Here is a 22,819-nt window from a genome sequence, read left to right as displayed (position 1 = left end):
CAGGTAACAGCGTGTCTTCAGAGAACACCCCCCTTGTTTTCACAACCCATACAGGGTAAGTGACTCGTGCCGCAGGTAAACGCGGAGCCCGAGGACCGGCCCCGCAGATGTACTTATTTCAATGTGTGGAGCTTCAGGACACATTTAAAACACAGAAAGTTCTTGGCATGGCTGGTTTTTGGGGTATAGTTAACAAACTGAGGCTGTTTTATAAAATAATGTGGTTTTAGCAGCTTGCCTCAGGATGAGCTATCCTGTGCTAACGGCTAGCTCGCGCTCGCTGTGCGGCTTCATAGCCTCTGATTTCAGAGGTTAAAGAAAAATGTTTAACCTCTGAAATAGGAGTAGCACACACGTGCTGTTGTTGTGATCATGTGGGCTCTGCAAAGCCCACTAATCACAACAGGCGCTGCTGGATAGAACTGCTGGATTGGAATGGACTGGTTGTATAATCCGATACTAATTTTTTGGCCGATATCAATATCAGATTGGGACATCCCTAAAATAATTGCATAACATACCAAACTGGAAAAAATTGCTTGGTGGAAATTAGGCTAATGACAAACACTGCTTTGCTACCTCCAGCAGCAGGTGTAAATACAAACCGTAATATAAGACAGTCATGGGAGTCCCTCCCTCTAGTGGTCAGAAAGCTGTAATGCAGCTGCAGGACCTTTGATTAGACATGGTGTAACTGAAAACTAGCCTGCGCAGTCAGTGGAAACAAGTCCCTAGTCCCCCACCACACGTCCCGTAATGCTGCATTTTGCTATCCCTGCAGTGACTCCAGTCGCCTTGGTGGTGGCATGCAAGTGTCCAAAAACTTGATCTTCCTCATGAAAAATACAAGAGGCAGGACAAGCCTTATCACTAATTCAAGAGGAGTCTCTCTTCGGATTCTCATCTACCCACTCTCCCACCTCTCCCCTCCTCACACTTCCTGTTGTCACACTTGGATCATCTCAATCTTAGGCAGCATTCAGGAAGCAGGTGTTTACCTGAGGCCCATGCCATTGCAACGACTCCATATACAGATTTTTAGATGAAAAATCCACCTATTCACACTACAATAATACGTTTTTCTTTGTTAATGCCAATCTCATCATCATTCTGTTGCGCTTTGAGTGTAACTGAGGTCTTAGTGGATGGACTGCTTCAGACTGACGAGTCCTGGCATTTAGTGCAGAGGCGGGTTTAATAGTTTATTATTTAGGCCAATTTTCAACGGTGTACCCCATGTAAAACAAAGCAAAAAACAAGTGGTGCATGAGATGCAGCATATTAGTCACACCTGTCATCACACTGCACATGCCTCCAGTGTGGGTTGGGAGTGAGGCTAAAACAGTACTATTTTCAAGGATGTTCCTTAAATCTTCTTTCTCAGGATACATAATTTCATCTGTACTTTGTTTTTTCTCCTTAACTTTGCTTCTTAGTTTCTCTTGAAGAGCTTATTGAAGGAAACCCAATCTTTCCACATCTGACCGAACCTCACATCCTTTGATGCGCTGTCACGAGGGTGAATGCATCCTCTGGGGTTTCTAATGGGAACACACTGACATTCGCTTCATGCAGAGACTTACAAAGCCAGTTGGGGCAAATGTGTTGCATTGTCCCTGCCTGGAGAAGTGGGTCTTAAACTGGGATTGGAGATGAAAATAGACTTCAGATGAGATAAATAAGAGCAGACAATTAGTTAATTATGATGGTTGAAGAGAAAACAATAACATTCAGAAGCATTTGTGGTAGCCTAGCCGCATAGTTTTTAAAGATTCTGTCTTTGAGTTATGGGATTTATCTCTTTTATTTGTCGTTGGTGCAGGTGAATGAACAGCTTACAAAGTGACACTAACTTCAATTTCCAGTCAAAAATTGGCTGGAATGGCAAGATGAAGTGGTGAACGTAGTGCACAGATTTGACTTGGTGATCATTTGTTCAGTGCAAGGGCCAAGTGTGAGGTGGTGACTATGTGACAGTACTCGGTTGTATACAACCACAACCTTAAGAGTGTGTTTAACAATTCCAGTCCAAGTTCCAGTGGCTTTTTTACTTGGGAATGATACTAATTACTAGTAAGTAATATATACTTCTGATGATAACTTAAATTGCAGTGGATGATGATATATTGTATATTTCTTTTACAGTTGTGTGTGAATGCAAGGGACATCTACTGTGGATACGTGTGGTAATAGCAGGCTGCCTTATGGTATTTCTCTCTGATGCTATTTTCTTCTTGAGTGGAGGCAGTGAGGATGTGGCCCCATGAACCGCGTAGGAAGATCAGACGAGTCATGGCTCTGCTGCCTGCCTGTACAGCTCTTCTTTCTTTGCAGAAAAACAAATGATTGATTTTTCTTGTGTTTTTACCCATTGAGGAGCATATACTTGCAGACCTTGTTACTCGGGCAAAAGTTAGCTATGCTAAGACTACAGTATACTAAGTGGACTTCATTACATTTAGGAAGGGAATATTGTAATGCCATTTTTAGCTATGGTGGGTTGTCTTTTGCAATGGTTTGTTAGCTGTATCACCTCTTCATGAAACAGTTTTACAGATTTTTCTACCATGACTAGATAAACAAAACTGCCAAATGTATTGTTTCACTCTCAGGAACCATGTACCTGAGAATTTTATGTGCATCCATCTGTATGTGTGAGTCTTAAAGCCTGTCTGTAAGGGGAGAATTACTGTGAAAGGGTGAGGAAAACAAATCCATTTCCTATAAGCTGAGAAAGCCACAGGGTCACGGTTTCTTTCCGGAGGTGCAGCTGTAACCCAATACTGCCTTAGTCCCAGGTTAAAGCTCATCTCCCCTCACTGCTACCCCCTCCTGTTAAGCTCATAGTCCACCTGTTAGGAAGTCATTCATCTCTGTGTTCCCCAGAGAGAGATAACTGGATCCCCCACCTCTCACCACAGCCGCACTGATGGATACCTTTAATGGGCTTTTATTGCTTCATGTATCCACTCTCTTCCTCTTTCTTTTCTAAATCTAATCTATCCCCTTTATATCTCTTTACTCCATCTGCCCATGACTTACCTCTTATTTGCCTCTTTTGTGTCCATCCTCCGTATCCATTTCATGTATTCAATATTTCAGTGGTTAATGGTTCTGTTTCAGCTTTTAATGGAACTTGCTCAAAAGATGACCAGTTGCAACCTTTGTCATGTTTTCTTCTCTCTCGCTGGATATATTATAATTTTCAAAGGCCTTTCAAATCACAGAATTAGAAAGAGCAATTTATCGGAGGCTGTTGCTGACTATTGTTCTCTGTTTGTTGCGATATTTTGACTTAAATTCATTGCTATATTTTACATTTCTTGCAATAATTCTAAAACATTTAATGATCATAAATATAAGCGCCTATTTGCCACCTTTGTGATATAGAATAACATAGTCCTTTATTTGTCCCGCAGTGGGGAAATTCCCATTGTTATAGCAGCAAGACAGTAAAGATAAAGATAATAAATAATAAACATGCATTAAAAACAAATTACAATATACGAAGATATTAACACTTAGACTATAAAAAATTTGTTAAAAATAGAATGTAGAATGTACATTATAGACAGCAGAATATACACAGTATGGACTTGTTAACTCCCCTACCATGAGGACCGTAGTGGATCTCAATGGACATGGTCTTCCCAAAAGAATATCATTGTTGAAATTACAACAATGCTAAATCCACATCTGTTGCTATAAACTCCATCCAAAAGTGTACTGGTGAAGTCCATCAACCTCTGGCTCCACACTGGATTTTCCAGTCAGATACACGCAAGCACACATTTCCAGGAAGACTATCAGCACAACAAATCTATTTCCTTTATGGATTTGAATACAGTGGCCACTTTGCACACAGATTGTTTTATCCTTTGATTCCAGACTTTGGCAATACCCTTTTGATCTTTTGAGAAGGTCTGGTCTTAATCAGATAAACAGCCAAGAAATTCTGTTTTTATGCCAAAATTTGTAATTATGATGTCTATACCAAACACGTTTCATATTATTCGATTCAGAATACAAAAACAACTTGTGTTGTATTATTATTATTGTTTGGTTTTTTGTTTGATTGTTTGTCAAGGCTTAGATGTAAGGTCCTTGCTTAAAGCCCTTAAGACTTGCCTGGCATGTGTGGGAATTTTCGGAAAGGTTGGGTCACCAGTATAGTCTTAGAGGAGAGATTTGTGCTGGCCTAGAGCTTGCATTGTCTTATCACGAGACAATTAGCAATTAGCAGAGGGGATATTCTTAATGGCAAATGAGTTTCCCACAGGTGCTTTGCAGTCCTTCTGGTATTAAGCTAAGTGCTAAAGCTGATTAGCCGGCATTTGTGTGGCAATGCAGCTCAATTCAGCCTCTCGTGTAGACACCTGTCTGTTTTGGCTGTTGCCTGTGAGAGCCAGTACATTCAGAATTAAGATTCATTAATAACAGTGCCAAGTCAAGAAGCAACAAAATGTTATCTCAGTGCTAAAATTGTTTCATGCAAGGGAGCAAGTCCATTTATGGTACACACAATGTGTGAAAGTGTGTGTGTGGACAGGAAAACTGTGATGTAAAGCAGTTTAGGCAGTCTTTAAGACAAGAACATCCTTTTAGATGACAATTTTGCAGGCTTTGTACTGCTGTTCTAAAGTCATGCTTGATTTTGATCAGTGTTTTAAGATGGGTTAAAGGGCCTACAACCCTCTACTGTCAGTAGATGCTTGATGTTTCCCCTGCCAGGGCCTTACACAAGGACATGGATTAGCCAGGCATTCGGAGAAAGTAGCCAGTTAGGAGGTCCACACTGAGATAAGGACTGGCCTTAGAAGCCCAAATTTCTGTTTATTTCAAATACCACTAATCCATTATATGCACTTATATTCACCTTTGGAAGAGACAAGGGAGCGCACACTGTAGCAATCACAGTGAGACATGTTTTGTCTCCAATTGTCATTTGTAGTAGTTTATATATTGTGAATATTTTATTCATTCATTGTCTACTGCTTTTTTGGACCATGTTGTCTTCTTGCTGCAAGGCAACAGCACTAACCACTATGCTTACCACTGCCTGTGTCTGGATATATTAAACAAAATCAACATTAATGTCCTCTTTCTGACCCACTATGTTTGTCCTGATTTTACACCACATGCTACCCTTGTGGTGTAAAATCCCCAAGTGACCAGCTATATTTGAGCAACTGAACTTAATAATAGTATATTTCCCTCTATATAGTTGGATATTCTTAGTCACTTTGCTGCCCTAATTAATCAGTTGCACCACTTCAAGGCACTAGTCTTAGTTTACAGCCATGGCTTTTTTCAAGAAAAAAAAAGGACTGTAATCTTGTCACCACAGGAGCTATGTTTAGAATGGCTCATGAGAGGTTAAATAACAAGAGGAGCGGTCAACAAGTGACCCAGTAATGTCCTAAAATTGGCATGGATGAGATAAATTAGGTGTCACCAATCCATTTACTTTGAATTATCGTAGTGTCCATCGATCAGCTACAGTTTTAAAACTGGCATAAATCCATGGCCTGATTTGAAAGACTTAATGTGATTACTTGTGACACAAAACTTGTGATAATTAGTTTCAGTTATTTTTGTTGTATTTTTTTTTTTTTTCTTTTAAACACAGATATTAATAGTGGATTTCTTGCTTGGAATTATACGATGGTGTGCACCTCATTTTTTTAAAGGCTTTTTGGTTGTTTTTTTTTTGCTTTTTTGTTGGACATTGTTAGATTCCAGTTGTAGAGATGGTGTGGTTAGACAGGTTTACTCTAGCCAGTGTTAGTCTGTCCATGTTATTTGAAAAACATTACATTTGAAAGGTCGGGATGGGTCAGAAACTACTGCAGACGTACAGAAGATTTATATCCATGTTTTCCACAAAGTCATTCTGAGTATTTTAATTGTATGCCTTAGCATCCTGAAAGAAGTTTGCAGTTAGGTATTATAATGTTTTATTTAAATTTGCTTTGACAGAACCACCTGAATCCTGAAAACAAGGGACCTTCTGGTTACAGTGTGGCTTCTCAAAACCACTAATCTTACTGCTCCTACATTGCAGGCTATATTTATTCCTTGCTTCCTGTCTTCATCTTCATTCGTCTCTTAACACCCCTCTATTTCAAAACCTCAACACTGTTCCACACATCCGAAACAAATCTTAAACACTGTAGAGGACAATAGCCTTTGATTTTGGAAGTACCCACAAGGAAACCGTCTGTTGAACCACCTGCTTCAGAACAAAGTGGTCTTTGGTTGGTCTTTTTCTACAGTAACCTCTGGCCCTTGTGGAGGTGGGACAATGAAAATGAAATGAAATGAAGGGCTCCACAGTTTGAAATGTTTTCCTTGTCTCACTAATGTCTCAATTGGGTCTTAGAGGTTTGTCCCACTCCTACGTATGTGTAGCCCTCTATAGAGCTGTCGTGCTCTTTCTTCCTCCTTTAAAATAACAAATTAATACAATATATCACAGTTTGCCTTGTGCTTGATTTAGCCTGTGTAAGGGTCTCTTACTGTGTGAATTTTCCCTGGCTAACTTTATTTGACCTTCTTCAGAGATGGAAACAAGTGTAATGTGTGTGTGTGTGTGTGTGTGTGTGTGGTTCACCATTCCCACCATCCCTGATTGTTGGCATGCATTTCTGTGTGACAAGTAGGACAAGTCATGAAAACCCATGCAGAACCTCAGACTTCAGCAGTTCATTATTTAAATGACAGTTCTGTTTATTTTTCTTCTTCTTCTTGTGTGGTTACATGAAGTACTGACATATAAGTACAATAAGTACTCACTGCACACTGTGGGTCACTGCACGCACCTTACTGTACATTGAGAACCAGGTTGAGAAATGGATGCTCACTCTTACTAAAAACCTGGCCGCTGGCTTGGACACAAGGAAAAATAACAATTTCTGCCCACTTAACAAAGGTGTAGATAATAAAGTCTTATGCTGAGGCTTAATCACCAATGTGTTATAGATAAATTAATTTAAACTAAGGAATTGTCACTTTAAAATCATGCAAATCCTAACAACTTGGATTATCATGCTCTGGATTTGAAAGCACAAGTGGACCATGTATTTTAGTAATATACACCGTCCGATGTAACCATCCCTTGTGATATTTGGTCTGAACACCCACATAAAAACCTAGGCTTTGATGTTAGAGGAGGCGGATGAGCACAATAATGTCACTGAGGTTACCAAATAAGCAAAGCCTCTGCAAGCTAATCTTGTCACATCTCCAGAAATTCAAAAAGTAGATTCTTATTCCTCAGGAACACCAACCTCCTTCACCCACGTCCTGCTCAACTGCTCTGAGCTCATAAATACACTCTTCTACGCAACCCTGACACTTTTCACTGATCAATACTGAAGTTACTCTGTAGGAAGTTGTGAGTGCATTGTCTGTCCCAGAGTCCCAGCCTGGATGGTGACCGTGTTGTTCTTGGAAGAACCAAACATAAATAGATTTTTTTGATTTTATTTTGGAGGTCTCTATGTATGCAGGCTTATAGGTTTAAAGGTCCTAAAGAGGTAACAAATACAACATGCAGGAGTAATTGGACTATGAATCACATTATCCAGGTGTGTAAATCCGACTGAAATCAGACTTTTAACATGCATGTAAATTCACTGATTATTCCGATAGGAAATGCAAGTATTTGCAGTACTTGTTTGACCTAGCACTGAAAATGTCCTTATTTCACGAGTTAATGATTCTTATTTATCATGATCCATAGATACTCAAAAAGTGAACAGAAATAACAGGTCCATTGATATACCTACTGTATGCTTTTCAAATTGTGTTCACTTGAACATATTCTACAGATTTCCAAATGCAGGTTAGCTCTCACAAGCTGCCGTTGCTCTGAAGCCCTTCATATTGAGTGTTTACACAAAAACAAAAGCTCTGTCATTAAGGACCACTGCTTTGAAAATGCCTATGAACCTATAAAAATACAGTTGATGGACACACACATGGACAGTAAAACCTGCTAGTTGTTTGAGGCTCTGATAGGGGGTAGAGGCCTATCTTGGTGCTACAGGATCCATGATGACAGTACTCAAAGCCCACCTGTGGCTGCCAGAGCCTGGGGCTGCTCTCTCTGCTCCCTCCTGCCTGCACCATGAAGGGCAAAGGCACAGCATGACTTCCAACACCCCAGTGGTCCATCTGCCAATCAAACAGCCGAGCAAACCCAGCCTCACTAATGCTCCTTTCCCGGTGATGCTGCTCAGTGGTGACACTGCTAGCTGCTTCCTCTTTGAAGAAACTCTTGTAATTCATTAAAATCATGTTTCCACTGAGTGGAGTGGCTCAGTACAGTACAGTGCATCAATTAGAAATAGTACTAAAATAAATAGCCCCTACCATTCCATTCTTTGGTAGCCTTCCCTTGGGTACCAGAGTAAAATGGTATGGAACGGTTACCACAGTAACCCATGACAGTCAGCTGATTGGGCAACAGAAAAAATGTCACTCCCTTGCAATCAGTGTAAACATTCTATGGGGGTTGAGGCAAACGCCCGCAGTCCAATCTCATACAGAGCTTGACGACTTGTTGACACAGACAGCAACGATTAGCTGTTGTATTGCATTTGATGCCGTTGTTCATTATCGCCACACTGGTACGACGTCACACTATGCGGCCTTCAAGCACAAGGTACTGTTCTCAGTTGAAATGCAAGCCTGACCCAGACCATGCCAAACTTTACCGTATTGTACCAAAACCGTACCTTGATGGAAACGCACCACAAGGCTTGTCATTTCAGTTAGCTTCCCCAGTATGCCAATTTCTGCCGTGTTAGATGAAGACACCTTAATTACTACTGCACCATCAACTATTATATTCTCATTTTATGTTGATTCTGCTTTAGTGAAGTGAGAATAATTAAATTAGGGTACTTTATCTACATGATGTTTACAAGATTACTTATGTGGGGAAGGTGTTGTCACCCCATCTAATTTGTCAAAATCATTCAGGTCAGACTTGGATCAGAGGTTTACTCCTGCCCAGTACTTTCTGAAAGTGCATCTTTAATGCGTCCTCAAATATTTTTACACTCCTCAGGACCAATACTTAGATTTATTTGTCGTCACTACCACAATATTAACACAAATCAATATGATTTATTTTTCAAATAATAGAAATTGTATTTTATGTTACAGCAACGCAAGTAGCCCTTTTACTCACTCTGCTCCTCAGTTTTTTCTTGCCACCTATTGCCAATACACAGCCCTTCACATACATTCACCCACACATAAACACACTCACACCAGACACATATGAATACAGAATGAATACATGAAAAACCATGATTTGGTCTTTGCTAACAGAGTTTCATTTTTTTTTTGTTTGTGGCTGGGGGAAGTGAGCTCTAGTCACAACTGGTCACCGGAGAAGCATCCAGGTCATCCATTTGAATGCCAAGTGTGAACAGTTGTATTTAACCGTCCACTTGCAGTAGGAGGGATGGTAATGCCAGGGTTGAACGAGATAGACAGTCTATAAACTCTACATTTCTTAACCTAAGCACAAATTTGACTGCATGAAGTCATGTCTTTTAATTACAAATGCTGTAGGGGTTGTGATTAGAGTTGGGGCTGGCTTGTGCAAGTGTATCAGGTTCACATTCACCTATGTAAAAACCTTAGTGATGTTGGCATTACAGGATCAGGTTTGTTTGGTATACTTTGTGCGTTTATTGTTACTTCTTCAAACGAGTACAAAGTCTGTATGTGTAGTAACATTCTATCCACACAATACTTAAACCTGAGGTCAATGAACCTTGAAATTTCATCTTTTCCGTTAAGCTTCCTGCTGCCTCATTTCATTACCACAGATTTTTGATCACGGTCAGCATGTGTGCCTGTGGGTGGGAATGTCCATTAAAATGTGAATAATGTGGGTAAATCTTACTAAGGGGCTTTAAAATGGGCTAATCCTATGTAAAACCACAATGACGCTCATTCACTTCCTTGCTGTGAAAAGATTTGCCTCCACTTGAGACTTTAGTGGAAAAGAAACCAAAGAAAAAACCTTGGGATATGAGTTGCTGAAATCTTAGCAAAAGCCTAATTTTCTCTCGAACAAGAGACTTTTCTTGGGAACCTCGGCTTTGCGATGTCAGTCCATTCAAAGCTCATTTCAAAGAATGCCACACAAAAGCTGTAGGCACAAATAATTGCTACTGACTTAGGGCTGTCAAGGTAAAGGAATTTTCACTGCTATAAATTAAAGTAGTTTAATATCTTAAGTGTAGCCATACTGACACTGCTCACATTGGTTTGATACAACATGTTTCTGAAGTTGTCCTTTACATTTCGGCTAATGCCTCCTGTAGACACTCGTAAGACACTCAAACCACTCTATTTTCAATTTACATGAACAAAACATAGTGCCTCCCAAAACTCATCTCTCATTTAAAGGTTGAAGCCCAACCAAATCACTAAAATTGTGAAATACTATACAACTTTTGAAATATTGTTTCACAGTGACCAAACATGGACCAGAACCATGGTCCATGTTTCTTTCCCTTTTTGAGTTTTTGTGGTTTCATCAGAGGATGGTTGGCAAGGGTTTATGGAGGACGTGCCCACTAACACTGTGAATTAGAGCCACTGTGCCCCTGCCATTTGGCACGTAAAGGAGAGGAAAGAGGGGAAGTATAAAGAGGAAGTATGTCAAAGACAGAGGGAGAAAACAAATGAGGGAGTGATGAAACAAGAGGAACCACAGTTGCTGACCTGATTCATCGGTTGTACAAGAGCCAAACAAAGAAGGGAACTGAAAGTAACTGTCGGGTTGATGTCTGGGTAGATGACCTAAATTGTTGGTCTTCATTTAGTTTTGTTAAATGTATCCTTTGCTTTTGGCAGAAATGACAAATCTTATCCACATGCGCAACATTCATTACATCTGTCCCCTAAAAACTGAACTTTGAGAGTCGTGTTTCGTTTCCAAGTCCCCACAGCAAAACATGCTGCAGAAGTGTTCTTGAGCAAAATGCTGGTTGTTAAAGGGGTACTGCTCTGCTAATTATTTATATTCATTTATTTTATTCAAACTGTAAACACTAAAGACAATTGGAAATGATTTTTTTTATTTTCTTAATGGCCTTTTGTGAGGAAATGGACCGGGACATAAAGCTCTGATAGACCTAAGGGCCGGTTCCAACACCTCTCACTAATTGTTTACTAACCTTAGTAATCGCCTAAGTTAGCTTTTAGTCACTCCTAAATAAAAATGGGTTGTGTCACATTTGGTAGAGTTTAGTAATAACTAAGTCTTGCATAACCTAGCTAGCTGTCAACAGAATGAAATACAAAAATACAAAACTGCCACCACAAGTTTTTAATGATAATTATATTTTTTTAATAAACTGGGTAGTGCTCTGATGGGTGCACATATTTACACACATTCATACAAGTACGACTGTCGCAGTAGGGACCACTATGTTTCACCACAGAAAAAAATCTAAACTGTCTGGGACTTTATGTTCTTAGTTCTTTACTTTAAGACAGAGGGCTTTTTTTTCGTCATGCACCTTGTAAATAAATGACGCTTATCCAGAAATGCCCTCACTAATGGTGTTATAGCAAACCGTGCCTTTAATGATAAACATGATCCATCTTTGGCATGAACATGTGTCACCTGCACGTTTGTGCATTCTATAAACACATGCTCCACTACGGCTTCTCATCAAACTTGTAAGAATGTGTTGGTGTGCCTTTTGTGTTTGTCGGTGTGTGATGTTCTGTATGTCTCAATCATCAGTTACATTCCTAAATTGACAACAGAGAGAATTGATATAAGCTGCAGCTACCTCATCCTCTGTAACCCATTACAGTGGCTCCACTAAAAAAACAGGGCACTAGATCATGGGTAAACACCTTTGTTATGAAGGCAAGTGAAGTGGCCTTATTGTGTTTGCATCTGGGTAACTGTAACTGAGATCTGATTACAGATCCACTGGACCACCTGCACATACGGTCTGTCAGTTTTGATCAGCTTGAAAACCTGACCCATCAACCCCCAGCTCGTGTTTATTTGTTCTCCCCTCTCACTCAGACCCGTTTGGTTGGTTTGTTGCTCTTGTTTAATTGCATTTGGAAACCCTAATGTTGCATGACTGTCTCCCCTGGATTATATCATCAGTTACGTCTTTTTTTTCTTTTTCATGTGTCCTTGTTTGGCCATTATTCCTCTAGTTCCATCATCCCGAATCTCCCATTGTTCGGACTTGGAAATGAGCCATGCAATACAGTATGTAAGAGGTGCAGAAACATAGTTAAAACATGACCATAACCTGCCTTCACATGACAATACACATTGCTGATCAGCTGCTATATACACAGGGCCAATGTGTGTCGTCTCTGTATCTCTTGCCTCTGTATCTGATACATTTTTTTTAAACATTACCTCACTAATGGACTGTGTCCAACTATTGATGGATGGAAACATGCATCCAGTCTCTTCTCCTTATTTGGACATTTGCTGCTGATGTGAAACAAGCAAGATCATCCTTTTAGATTGTCTCGTGAGATAAACCAATCGAGGGCTTTTAGTTCATTCATCATGAACATTAGTCGGTTGTTTTTGAGCCAGACCACTGGTGATAATGAGTTCTTTTCAGCTGGCACTGGACCTGATCACGACTTTCACTCTCATGTGGCTCATTCTTCGTAAAGAGGAGGTGATTAATTCAAGGCGTCTTCAGACCACAGGCTGGAAATAAAGATAGGGTCATATTAACTGCGGCTGTTCATTGTCTGAAAACGATCCACTTCACGGCCAGTAAAGCTTGTCTCTATGTCAGTGCTGCAAGTGCTTGACCATATTTTGCAGAACATATGACATACTTTTTTTTTTTTTTCAAACATGCTTTTATCTGAAATCCTTAACTTAAAACACATACACTTCACATGACTACATTATTGTCCCATCTATTTGTCCCTCTAGAGTTAAAAGCTTTTTATTTTAGTTTATAATTGCAATCACATTGTAATTCACAATTCATTTTTATATTATCCTATGCCTACACCATTGAACGGTTATATCCGTTCAATATTTTTAGTTTATGACCACATTTTCACACAATAAACATGTACTACAGCTTCTTTTACAGCCTCTGTTTTCAAATTGACAAGCCGACTGCCATGGCATTGTGCAGGGTGTTTACTTTCAAATGGAGAAGTCTACTTAATTCATATAATTTTTCTTAAAAGTGTATATCATCTTAAATTGAGCTGTCTTGAGTTTAGTTAACTCTGCTTACTCCATTCGACAATAGTCAAATTTGCAGTAATGGGTTTTGTCTGCCATTCAGATTGAATCCACACTTTCCGTCCACTCATATTTACTAATTATTGATCAAATAAATGTTGACATGTGGTGGAATAACAGAACCATTGAATGCCCTTGTTATTTAGTGTGTCAGAGTGTGCAGCGTGTTATAAATGTGCTTGTGTGATTATGAGATTTTCTTATGTGTGTTTTAAAGGTTATCTACTATGAAGATTTTAATATTCCAGTCGAGGTGTTTACTGCCCCCAATTGATGTGTGTGTGATGCAGTCAAAAAAACACTGTATTTAATGGAAGCCTGCTGCCGAGCAGGATATTTTGGTCTGAGTGTGTGGGTGGCTGCTGTAGCAGATGTCAGAGTCGGATAGTCGGATAGTCAGATAGAGAGGAGGAAGACTGCGGAACAAAGAGGATGTATCCACTTCCTCAAAGCCACATGAATCCACTCTCAACCTGCTGCTGTCTTTGAGCTCCACGTTTAAAAAAACATTAACATCACCACATGTCTGACAAAGATCGTCTTAGATAAGCTCAGTGGGTGCAGCTAAATTACAGTCACACGGCTTGTATCTGTTTACATTATCTCCGTGTGTGTGACTGTGTGCTTTGTGCATTTATTTTCATGTGTCAGTTTGTGGGTGTGTGTGAACATCCTTAAGTGTGTGGGTGTTGTTTGAACAGGTTCAATGCTGTGGTGCAGGTGTGGACTCTGCACCTCGGTACACAACAATTAGGTGTGACAGAGATTAATGGGGAAATGAATCCTGTGTTGTCTTGGTAGTACGGTGAGAAAATGAGATCATTCGGATTGCTCACTAGGGCTAGCTTATTTTGTTAATGGTCAGTCCTCATAAGACACAAAGAAACAACACACATTTGTGTAAATACATTTATGTGGTACTAATGTGACACCATGCACCATCTGTGCATTGTCTGGTTGTTGCATTTGAGGACCCATCAGAAAAGTTAGACCCACAATTTAAGTAGGCTGACTTTAAATGGACGCACGTTTGAACACTCCCCTGTCATAGTTGTAACCTGTAGCTCTAAATTTTATGAACAGTCACACTTCGTTTGTGTGTATGTCATTATTCTAAGCTCTGTTGGAACACAGTGGTAAATACAGGCCCTAATGAATCACACATGGCATTCACAGTGAAAGCAAGATGGCAGTGTAAAGTGCCCAGCAAAGGCAACTCCAAAAGTCTCTTAAATGACTCAGAGCTAGCCCTTCTCCATTAATTGATGCAACATGTCCATTTGAGACGATGGGATGGATAAAATACATATTAGTTTGTTAGCTCGTCTCTAGGTCATAACATTCGGAAGCAGAAGCACAAAGAAAACTGCATCTGGGCCCCTTCAGCATGTAATGTGGATGTAGCATTTGAGGTTCATTGAGTTCATGAGGGTCACCCCTGTGTGACTGGGCTGAGACATGAGTGGGGCCACAACTTAAGTTAAATCAAGGGGAGAATTTAAAAGAGTGGCTCCAGCTGTTTGAGTGTGGTGATGGTTGTGGAGTGAATAGTTGTGTGTGTGCGTGCATGTGTCTTTTAGTACAGATGGCAGCCCTTACTACGTGTGTACATGCCTCCATTAGTGTTTGACAAACGCGTGTGTGTGTGTGTGTGTGTGTGTCCAGGAGGCAACAATTTGCTTGTGTGTGGATAGGATAGGAACATGAAACCAGGGCGAAGGGTTGGGGCCAGCTAATGCCTACTTTGATTTTTAACCAGGATTTCCTCCCTCCATGGAGCCTGCCTTATTAATGGCATTACATGGCATCCTGTGAGCAGGAAACACTCCCTTCTCAATTTCAGCACCATTATAATTGTGTAATGACTGGACCATATATGATGTGAATGCACAGCAAATCACCCAGAAGTGTAGCCAATCACCAATTTTGCTGTTGTTTGGTCTGTTTTCTGCATGTTCTACAAGCGACCGGGAAAAAAAACCTTTCAAATCCATTACATAAGTCTTAAAAGGGGAAATTCATACGGACATGCTTGTCCTGTGGTGAAGCAAATCTGTTAGACTTTTGCCAGCGTTTTACCAATAATGTGTCATTTTCAAGTTTCAGGAGATCTTTATCAGAAGAATTGTCCGGCTACGAGATGAATCTTTACGATAAACATCTGAACTACTTATCCCATAGACCATTGCTGATTATCCCTTTCCAATGACTCCCATCTCCTATTGAAATTAACCGTTCATATAATGCAGTATATAGTTGTTTGAGCACAGGAACTTGAAGAAACATGAACCTCTCCTTCTGTCTCAAAGGTAACAGCAGGCTCCACCAATCAGAGATGTAATTTTTCTATTTCAGCCTATAGTCGTTCCTCACATTGCCTCTCTGTCAAAGTTATGCTCTCATGAAACCAGGATGACACAGAGAAAAGAAATCATATTAACCAATGAATAGTAAAGTAAGTCTTACCTACAACTAGTGTATTTTCACCTCTCTCAAAGGGATTATAATCGGTGTCTTTTCCCAGAATTGGTGCGGTCACGATCTCCTTCTAAGTAGCACTTAGAATATTCGCTGCACCATGGTCACCATGCAAACACAGCCAGAGCTTGTCATCATGAGGGCCAGCAGCCCAGTGTGAATACTAAACATCACGATTCTTGAGAGCCCATCTGTGTCCTCCAAAGACGACGGGACGCTCAGCTCAATGTGACACACGACCTCAAGAGACGTGCTCACCCTGCTGAATAATGTCCACAATTTATGTTTAAAACATTAAATTAGTGTCACTAAGCCTTTGTTCTTATGCCAAAACGTTGGTGGTGTCTATTTTAGGCTTTCAAAATAAGGTACACAATTATCTCTGCCCTATTGTCGTTTCAAAATGTTGCTGAAGTCAAGTGTTCTTTGTGTTATTATTTAATTTGGTGGAGCTTTGTTCACATCCTGAAGAGGATTTTTCAGCGTTGAATAATCAACAGCAGGCATTTTTATTTATTTATTTATTTATTTCATGGAGAGGAAAGGTAGTGCGGGGGAAGCAGCGAGAGGAGGCACAACATCAGAGAGGTCCTTCAATTAAGATCAAACAGCTTTTTTGTAAGGGTCACAGTGTCTGAAGTCTCCTGCCAAAGAGAGAGTGTAGCTAATTCTGGTGCCCATGTTTAATCGCGTTTTTGATCAGCCACCTGTGACTTTATTTAGAAATGGCAGGGAGGTGATTTTTGATCTTTCCCATTATGGTGCGTTTGATCCTGAACATCACAGACACTGTTGACATTGCTCCTTTTTGATAAAATAGCTATGTTAAGTGAATCCTCTGTAGTCATGTGGATGACATGTGTCATGTTATGTTACTTTGACATGATGGTGCCCAAAAATCATTAACCTTTGAGAGATGCAGTGTTACTGTGCCAGGTTTTTAGCAAACTGCTATATTCTGCCTGCTGTCTCTGGGCAGGAGACAATGCCACAATGACCTGTGCTATTTTATACTATTGACAATATCAGCAGTGAATATTCAATCACTTTATAGAGTGTTCTATTTATATCAAATATCCCACCCTCTTCCCTGCTATCCCCTCAGTTTCCCAAACTGCCACCTGACATCCAAATTGCTTATATCACAATAATAAGAATAATGGTGAACAAAAATCAGAAAAAAGAAAGGGCAAATAATTAAATAAATAAATACATACTTTCTAACATATGTACCCTTTCATTCATATGCAGTGTAACTATACAATCTACAATAAGGCTGCGATTGTGATTTTCCCCTTTTCCGTCACTAACTCAAGATCTTTTTATGACCTTGTGACCTTTCACTAAATGCTGTAGGCTGAGCCTCTGTGTCCCACATATTGCAACGGCACTCATTACCTAATGTTCCACACAGAGACAAACACTGACATTGTTCCCTTACTATCAACAGTGGTGCTGTCACTCCCACTGGCTCTTTATTATTACAGTGGCTACTTTCTGCTCTGCCACTGTGGCCACACCACCCACTCATCTCCCATCGGACAGAAAACTCTGGCTGGCAGTAAGCCACCGCCAAATTCCTGCCACTACATGACCGCAGCTACAACTTATGCCACGTCTCCTGACATGCCAGAGTTCAGCTGAGATGATTGTATTTTGGAAATAACCCTCACGACAACGTTATTGTTGGTGTTACTATGTTGCACCTGTCTGCGTTCAAAGTTTGTCCTTGGTTTTTGGATTTCTGAGCTCCTGTCTGCTTACTTTTCAATGATAGCTGTCTGATTTTAAATGTCCGTGTTCTCATACTTTTACACATTCTTCTGTATAATTGAAAGCAGTGAATGTCTTGAATATACCTAATGTATAGCTTTTTGCTATTTATTTGTCGCTATTTTTGCTACATGACCTTTAAATACTCTTTTCTTACTAACTGATTGTGCATTTGCTTGTTTGTTTTACAACCTTGAAATTAGCAAAAAATCATGTGCAATATCTGTTTATGTCACAGAAAGATAGAAAAGATATCCCACCACTTTGACCGTGAGTGTGCGTGCGCGCGTGCGTTCATGTGTGTGCGATTGACACTCGAGCCAGCAGCGTTATCCTGCATGTTAAATGTTTAAATGCACCCAAACTTCCTGTGGGGATGGAGTGAGGGGGTGCAAATCGATGGTGGCCTGCATCTGCCGGAGAGCTGAGCAGATGTTGACCAGATGTGTCCATGGGGGCTGAATGGGGGCTAAAGAGAGGGAAAAAAAACAACAAGAGAATTGTGTGTAGATATTTAGAGGGAGCCACCATCCTTTTCCTCACACTGTCAGCTTTGTTCACCTCCACTCTGGAGATAAGTGCAACCTTTCCCCTCTCTTGTTCTCTCTCTCACTCACACACAGACACTGCATTGACCGCCATTCATCTACAAAGTCTTATCCTGTAACCATAACCTAACCACAATTTAAAATGTTAGCCCTAAACTCAACTAGTTCCTCAGAAATTTGCTTCTGCCTCACTGGGACCAGGTTTTAGTCTCCATGAGGACGACTGGTCCAGACAAGGTCAGAGTTTATGCCACAGAAGGTCCTAAAGTAACAAATTCAAGTTCATACACGCAATTAGCATTCATTCGTGGGCTGCTTGCGTCTTAAATGTGATTGGATCTAACTTTCCCGTTCTGTGTACAAATACGGAAGGAAAATAATTATTCTCACAACAACCAAATGATGATGTCTGTTGTCAGTGTGTGCCCCCCTGCATGCAATAGAGTAGATCTGGGATGGGTTGAGTGGATCAATGCAAACGCCTTCCAAACAGCTTTACAGTTTAAAAAAAAAAAGAAGAAGAAGCCATGTGGCAATTGGTGTTTATATTGTGACACTGGCCACAAATAAGTCACCATATGAGCATGATAAAATACATAGCATACAGTTCATTGTGAAACTGTAGCAAGTCACAGGATGTTAGCTGTGTAGGTGGTCTTTAATTCCTGCGGGAGACACATTTGTGTTCACATCCTTCCCACATCCGTCCCAGAAAACACAGCCGAACGTGGTTTCGACGAATCAGATCTCAAGATTCGTTCACGCTGGTATGATAACAGATTATGTTACACATGGTGATTAAAATCACTTACTACCAGTTGATTGTCTTCATTTTCAATTGTTGGGATAATTATTACACTGTCTTACTCGCTAACATTCAGTCGAGTTATTCCTTTTAGGAGTTTTAGTAAATTGTACCACTGAATTTTCACAGTGTTCCATGCCTAGTTCACACATGTAATCAGAGCTGTCCACTTGTTTTTGGATCACTCTGGACGGATGTTAATACCATTGGTCACACACTCCTCCTCCTCCTCCTCCTCCTCCCTTCATCCCCCCTTCCTCTCCTCTCCTGCCTCTGCCCACGCTCTCTTTGAAGTGAAGACACTGCTCAGCAAGTGAGCTGGAATCGATTGCACCGTGCATTAGGCTGGGAATGTTTGACACCCTCCTCCTCTTCACCCATCTCTTCCTTCCTCCTCCATCCTCTTGACACATCCCTCGCTTGTCCCCCCCCTGTTCCGCTTCATACCACTTCGGCCTATCGCACTGCTGTGACTTTTGTCGAAAGCCTGTCTTTACTTCACAGTGGACGCACTGATCTAAGTGCAGTTGTTCAAATTTCGTGTGCTGTGTTTCTCAGCGAGTGTGTCGGTGCTGCTCCGAAGCTCAACTGAAAGTGATTTGTACGTTATGTGATCGCTCACCCACAGATGAATCATAACAGCTTTTAAACTGATAAGTAACATTCAGTTTCTCAAGTGCAAGGATTTATATCATCATTTTAACAATTGTAATTTATTTTTATTGATTATTGGACCGCAGGTTGGGTAAAATAACCAGCCTGTTGATAATACCCTTACTGGTTTTGGCCCAGGTGCAGGGTTATTGCCTGTTATATTTATGGATGTGTGAATTGTACGTATTTTTCTTCTCTTGACGCTGCCTTAATCTCTTTCAACTGCTCTCATACTCCTCATCTCAATCTTTCTTCATGATTTGTTTTATCAATATTGTCTCCATATATTTTAAACACACACCTATCTGTAGTACAGACCACAACTGAACTGTGGTTGAAAATGAAATGGTTTTGTTTTTAAATGAGGTTGTTGAGATCCCTTGTTAAATCTCCAGATAATGTCTGCTTCCTGGATGCACATGCCAGGCTCCACCCCTTTTGTCTGGATTCTCCACTGATTCTCCTGCTGTTGCGAAACGTGTCTCATCCACCCACAATCTCCTGCCACATTTTTCATATGTGAATAGCAAACTCTGGAGAGCGTGCAAACCCAGATCTCTGTAAATGTGTAGCCTTGTCTTGCTTGTCATTTTGAAATCATTAGCAGAAGGTTGCTAGTTTTAATCCCAAATGGTAACCGATGTTGCTTCACATGTCCCTCGCTACTGTATCTTGAATGAATGAACGAATGAAGTCACAATAGATTAACGGGAGGAATGTGTCCCCGGTGAAAGTGAACAAAACGTTTTGCTCTTTGGCTGCAGCCCTTCCTCTCAAAGTGCCAATGACCTTGTGACCTTGTCTTCAGCCAACAAGTTAGTCAGTCAGTCACAGTCTGTCATTCAGTCAGTAATCCAACAGTGTGAGTCATCCGCCTCCTTCAGTCTGCCAAGTTGCATCAGTCTCAAGGCTTTCTGTGACAGAACAATGAGCCAGGAAGGATGCTGGGTAACCCTGCCTAGCAATATGTGTTATTCAGCCTAATTAATACTCCTGTGTTTTATTCACTCAACCACTTTTCCTGCCTGCATATTTCATACAGGGTAATGACGCGTTGTTTTAGTATCATTTTTCCCCATCTGAATCTTTAAATTAATTGAGTTTACTCTTCAAATGAAGCTCCTTCTCTGCTTGTCCAAAAACCCACTTACTAACATCTGGCTTTTGTCTGCAGTGGGGTTAGGGTACAATTTAATTTAATGGGAGTTCCAGCTTGGATACAGTGTAATTGATGAGGGCAACATTCAGACATCCATCTAAATAACAATCAGCTGAAGACCAGTGTTTTGTTCTCTGTCACTTTCATCCAGCTCCTAAATGATCGGACACACTTAATGCCCACGCAAACTGCTGCCAACAGTCACCACTCCAACGGTTTGCATGCGTGTCATGTTGCCAAGTTAAGAGTGGAAGACGGGAACGGTGACAGAAGAGCCCATAGGGCTGGTTTGGCCGCCGGGAGCCAGAGAGTGGCTGACAGGGGTGAAAGGGGAAGAAGAGAGGAAGATGAAGAGAAGAGAAAGGAGACAAACCCATCCGAAGACCTCTTTGGTCATCAGTTGAGGCTGGACTCTATTCTGGGCCACATTGTTCAACAGCTGGATGTTCTTACACAGGTCAGTTATGAGCAAAGTTGTGCAATGTTGTGAAAATGGGGAAAATACAATGGGTCAACAGTTAAATTAATCTTTCACTGCATGGCTGATTGATTTTTTACAACTTTCCCAATGATATTATTTGTGTTATTGATCAATAATTTCACAACAATGGTGTTGTGAAATTAGTGAGCTAATTACAGTCTCACTAAGCTCACTTAGTGAGACTGTAAGTGAGCTGAAGCTGCTTACAGTCGTGCGCTGATGTTCAGAGATTCTCCAGAGATTGTCTCATGTGAGAATCCAGCTGGAAAATCTTTGGATAATCCACAGCGAATAAATGGCCAAGTGTCCTGACTCCTGCATGCACAAGCGAGGCTCCAACATCTTGCTTGGATGCTCCAGAGATTATCCTGCCGTTGTAAACACATCTAACTATAACAATTTGTGAAGAGTAAACTCCAGACGCATTTATTTTAAAAATGAGAATCTACTGTCCACTGCTGTTTTAGTGATCCTGGCTATTGTAGCTTCCAAGTTGGGTTGTATAAAGTTCTACATGCACAACAACAACCACTATAAAAAAACTGTATTATAAGCTTTTATCTATCGTTGTTTTATAATTACTATCAACATCCTCACTTTACACAGACGGTGTCCGTGCTGGAGGAACGTCTCTCCCTGACTGAGGACAAGCTGAAAGAGTGTCTCCTCCACCAGTCCCAGATTCTGAGGGACGTGCAAGCATCAGGCGAGAGGCAGAGGATGGAGAGCCAAGAGACGGATGGATCACCTGTCCAGTTCACTTCTGGTCGACCTCGCTCTCTCTCAGACTACAGCACAAACACGGACTGAACAGCACGGGTGTGTGTGTGGGTTTCCATCACATGTTACCTTTGGGGACAGTATTCCGTCAACAGACCAATTGATTTGTTGACAACTTATTCAGTCTGGTGGGAAAGTCATGTCCTCACTTGACTGTTGTGTTGTGTGACTGTTGATTTCACTCTTTAAGGTCAAGTTTTGGCCAGGGTTTGGATAATTCTTCAGGAAATGAATGCAAGTCTATGAAAGTGATCTGTGTGTGTGTGTGTGTGTGTGTGTGTGTGAGCGAGAGAGAGAGATAACATATTTTCTCGATGTCTTTCCTCACTTCTTAAGAGCATCCAGCTGTACAGCCAAGCAGACATTCCTAGTGTGTGTGTTGATATGGATGTTACGTCCAATCTGGACAGCTGCAGCTATGAAAACAGACAGTGCTTGTCTGCTGTGTGACCTATGTTTTTGTGTGTGTATATCTATGTATCTGTGTGTTTGCACATATTTTAGCAGTAGCTTGCTTTGCAGGGAAATTTTTTCCTTCCATTCTCTTTGCATCACTGTGATTTTAAACCCAAATTGTGCACCTACACCTCGTGTAAATGTTATTTATGTGAATAAATGTCATATTTGATTGCTCTTGTAGTAATACTGTGTCTGCACCTCTGTCCAGACATCAACAGAATCTTACTCTGAGAGATCAAACGACTTGTACAGTAGTGGTCACATGAATGTGAATTTCCAATATTAAGCCAGGAAAACTTGTAGTATTGTGTCTATTGAGAAATAATGGACACAACATTTGATTAGTACTGTAATATAAGACGGACTCATTCAGATGTTGGGATTTAACTTG

The 22,819-nt window shown here is 40.6% G+C and overlaps 1 protein-coding gene across 1 annotated transcript in view; it reads left to right on the top strand.

Moving 5' to 3' along the window:
- The window catches only part of poc1b (POC1 centriolar protein B), a 33,639-nt gene extending 11,031 nt beyond the window's left edge, over window positions 1–22,608 (top strand). The window contains exons 10-11 of the mRNA XM_058646311.1: window positions 20,860–21,165; window positions 21,796–22,608. The gene's annotated coding sequence lies outside the window, so the exon portion shown is untranslated. The remainder of the gene's footprint in view (window positions 1–20,859; window positions 21,166–21,795) is intronic.
- The last annotated feature ends 211 nt before the right edge of the window (window positions 22,609–22,819 follow it).

The sequence above is a fragment of the Solea solea genome, chromosome 12 (assembly GCF_958295425.1).
Source record: "Solea solea chromosome 12, fSolSol10.1, whole genome shotgun sequence".
Lineage (NCBI taxonomy): Eukaryota > Metazoa > Chordata > Actinopteri > Pleuronectiformes > Soleidae > Solea > Solea solea.
This window is presented reverse-complemented; position numbering and strand designations above follow the sequence as displayed.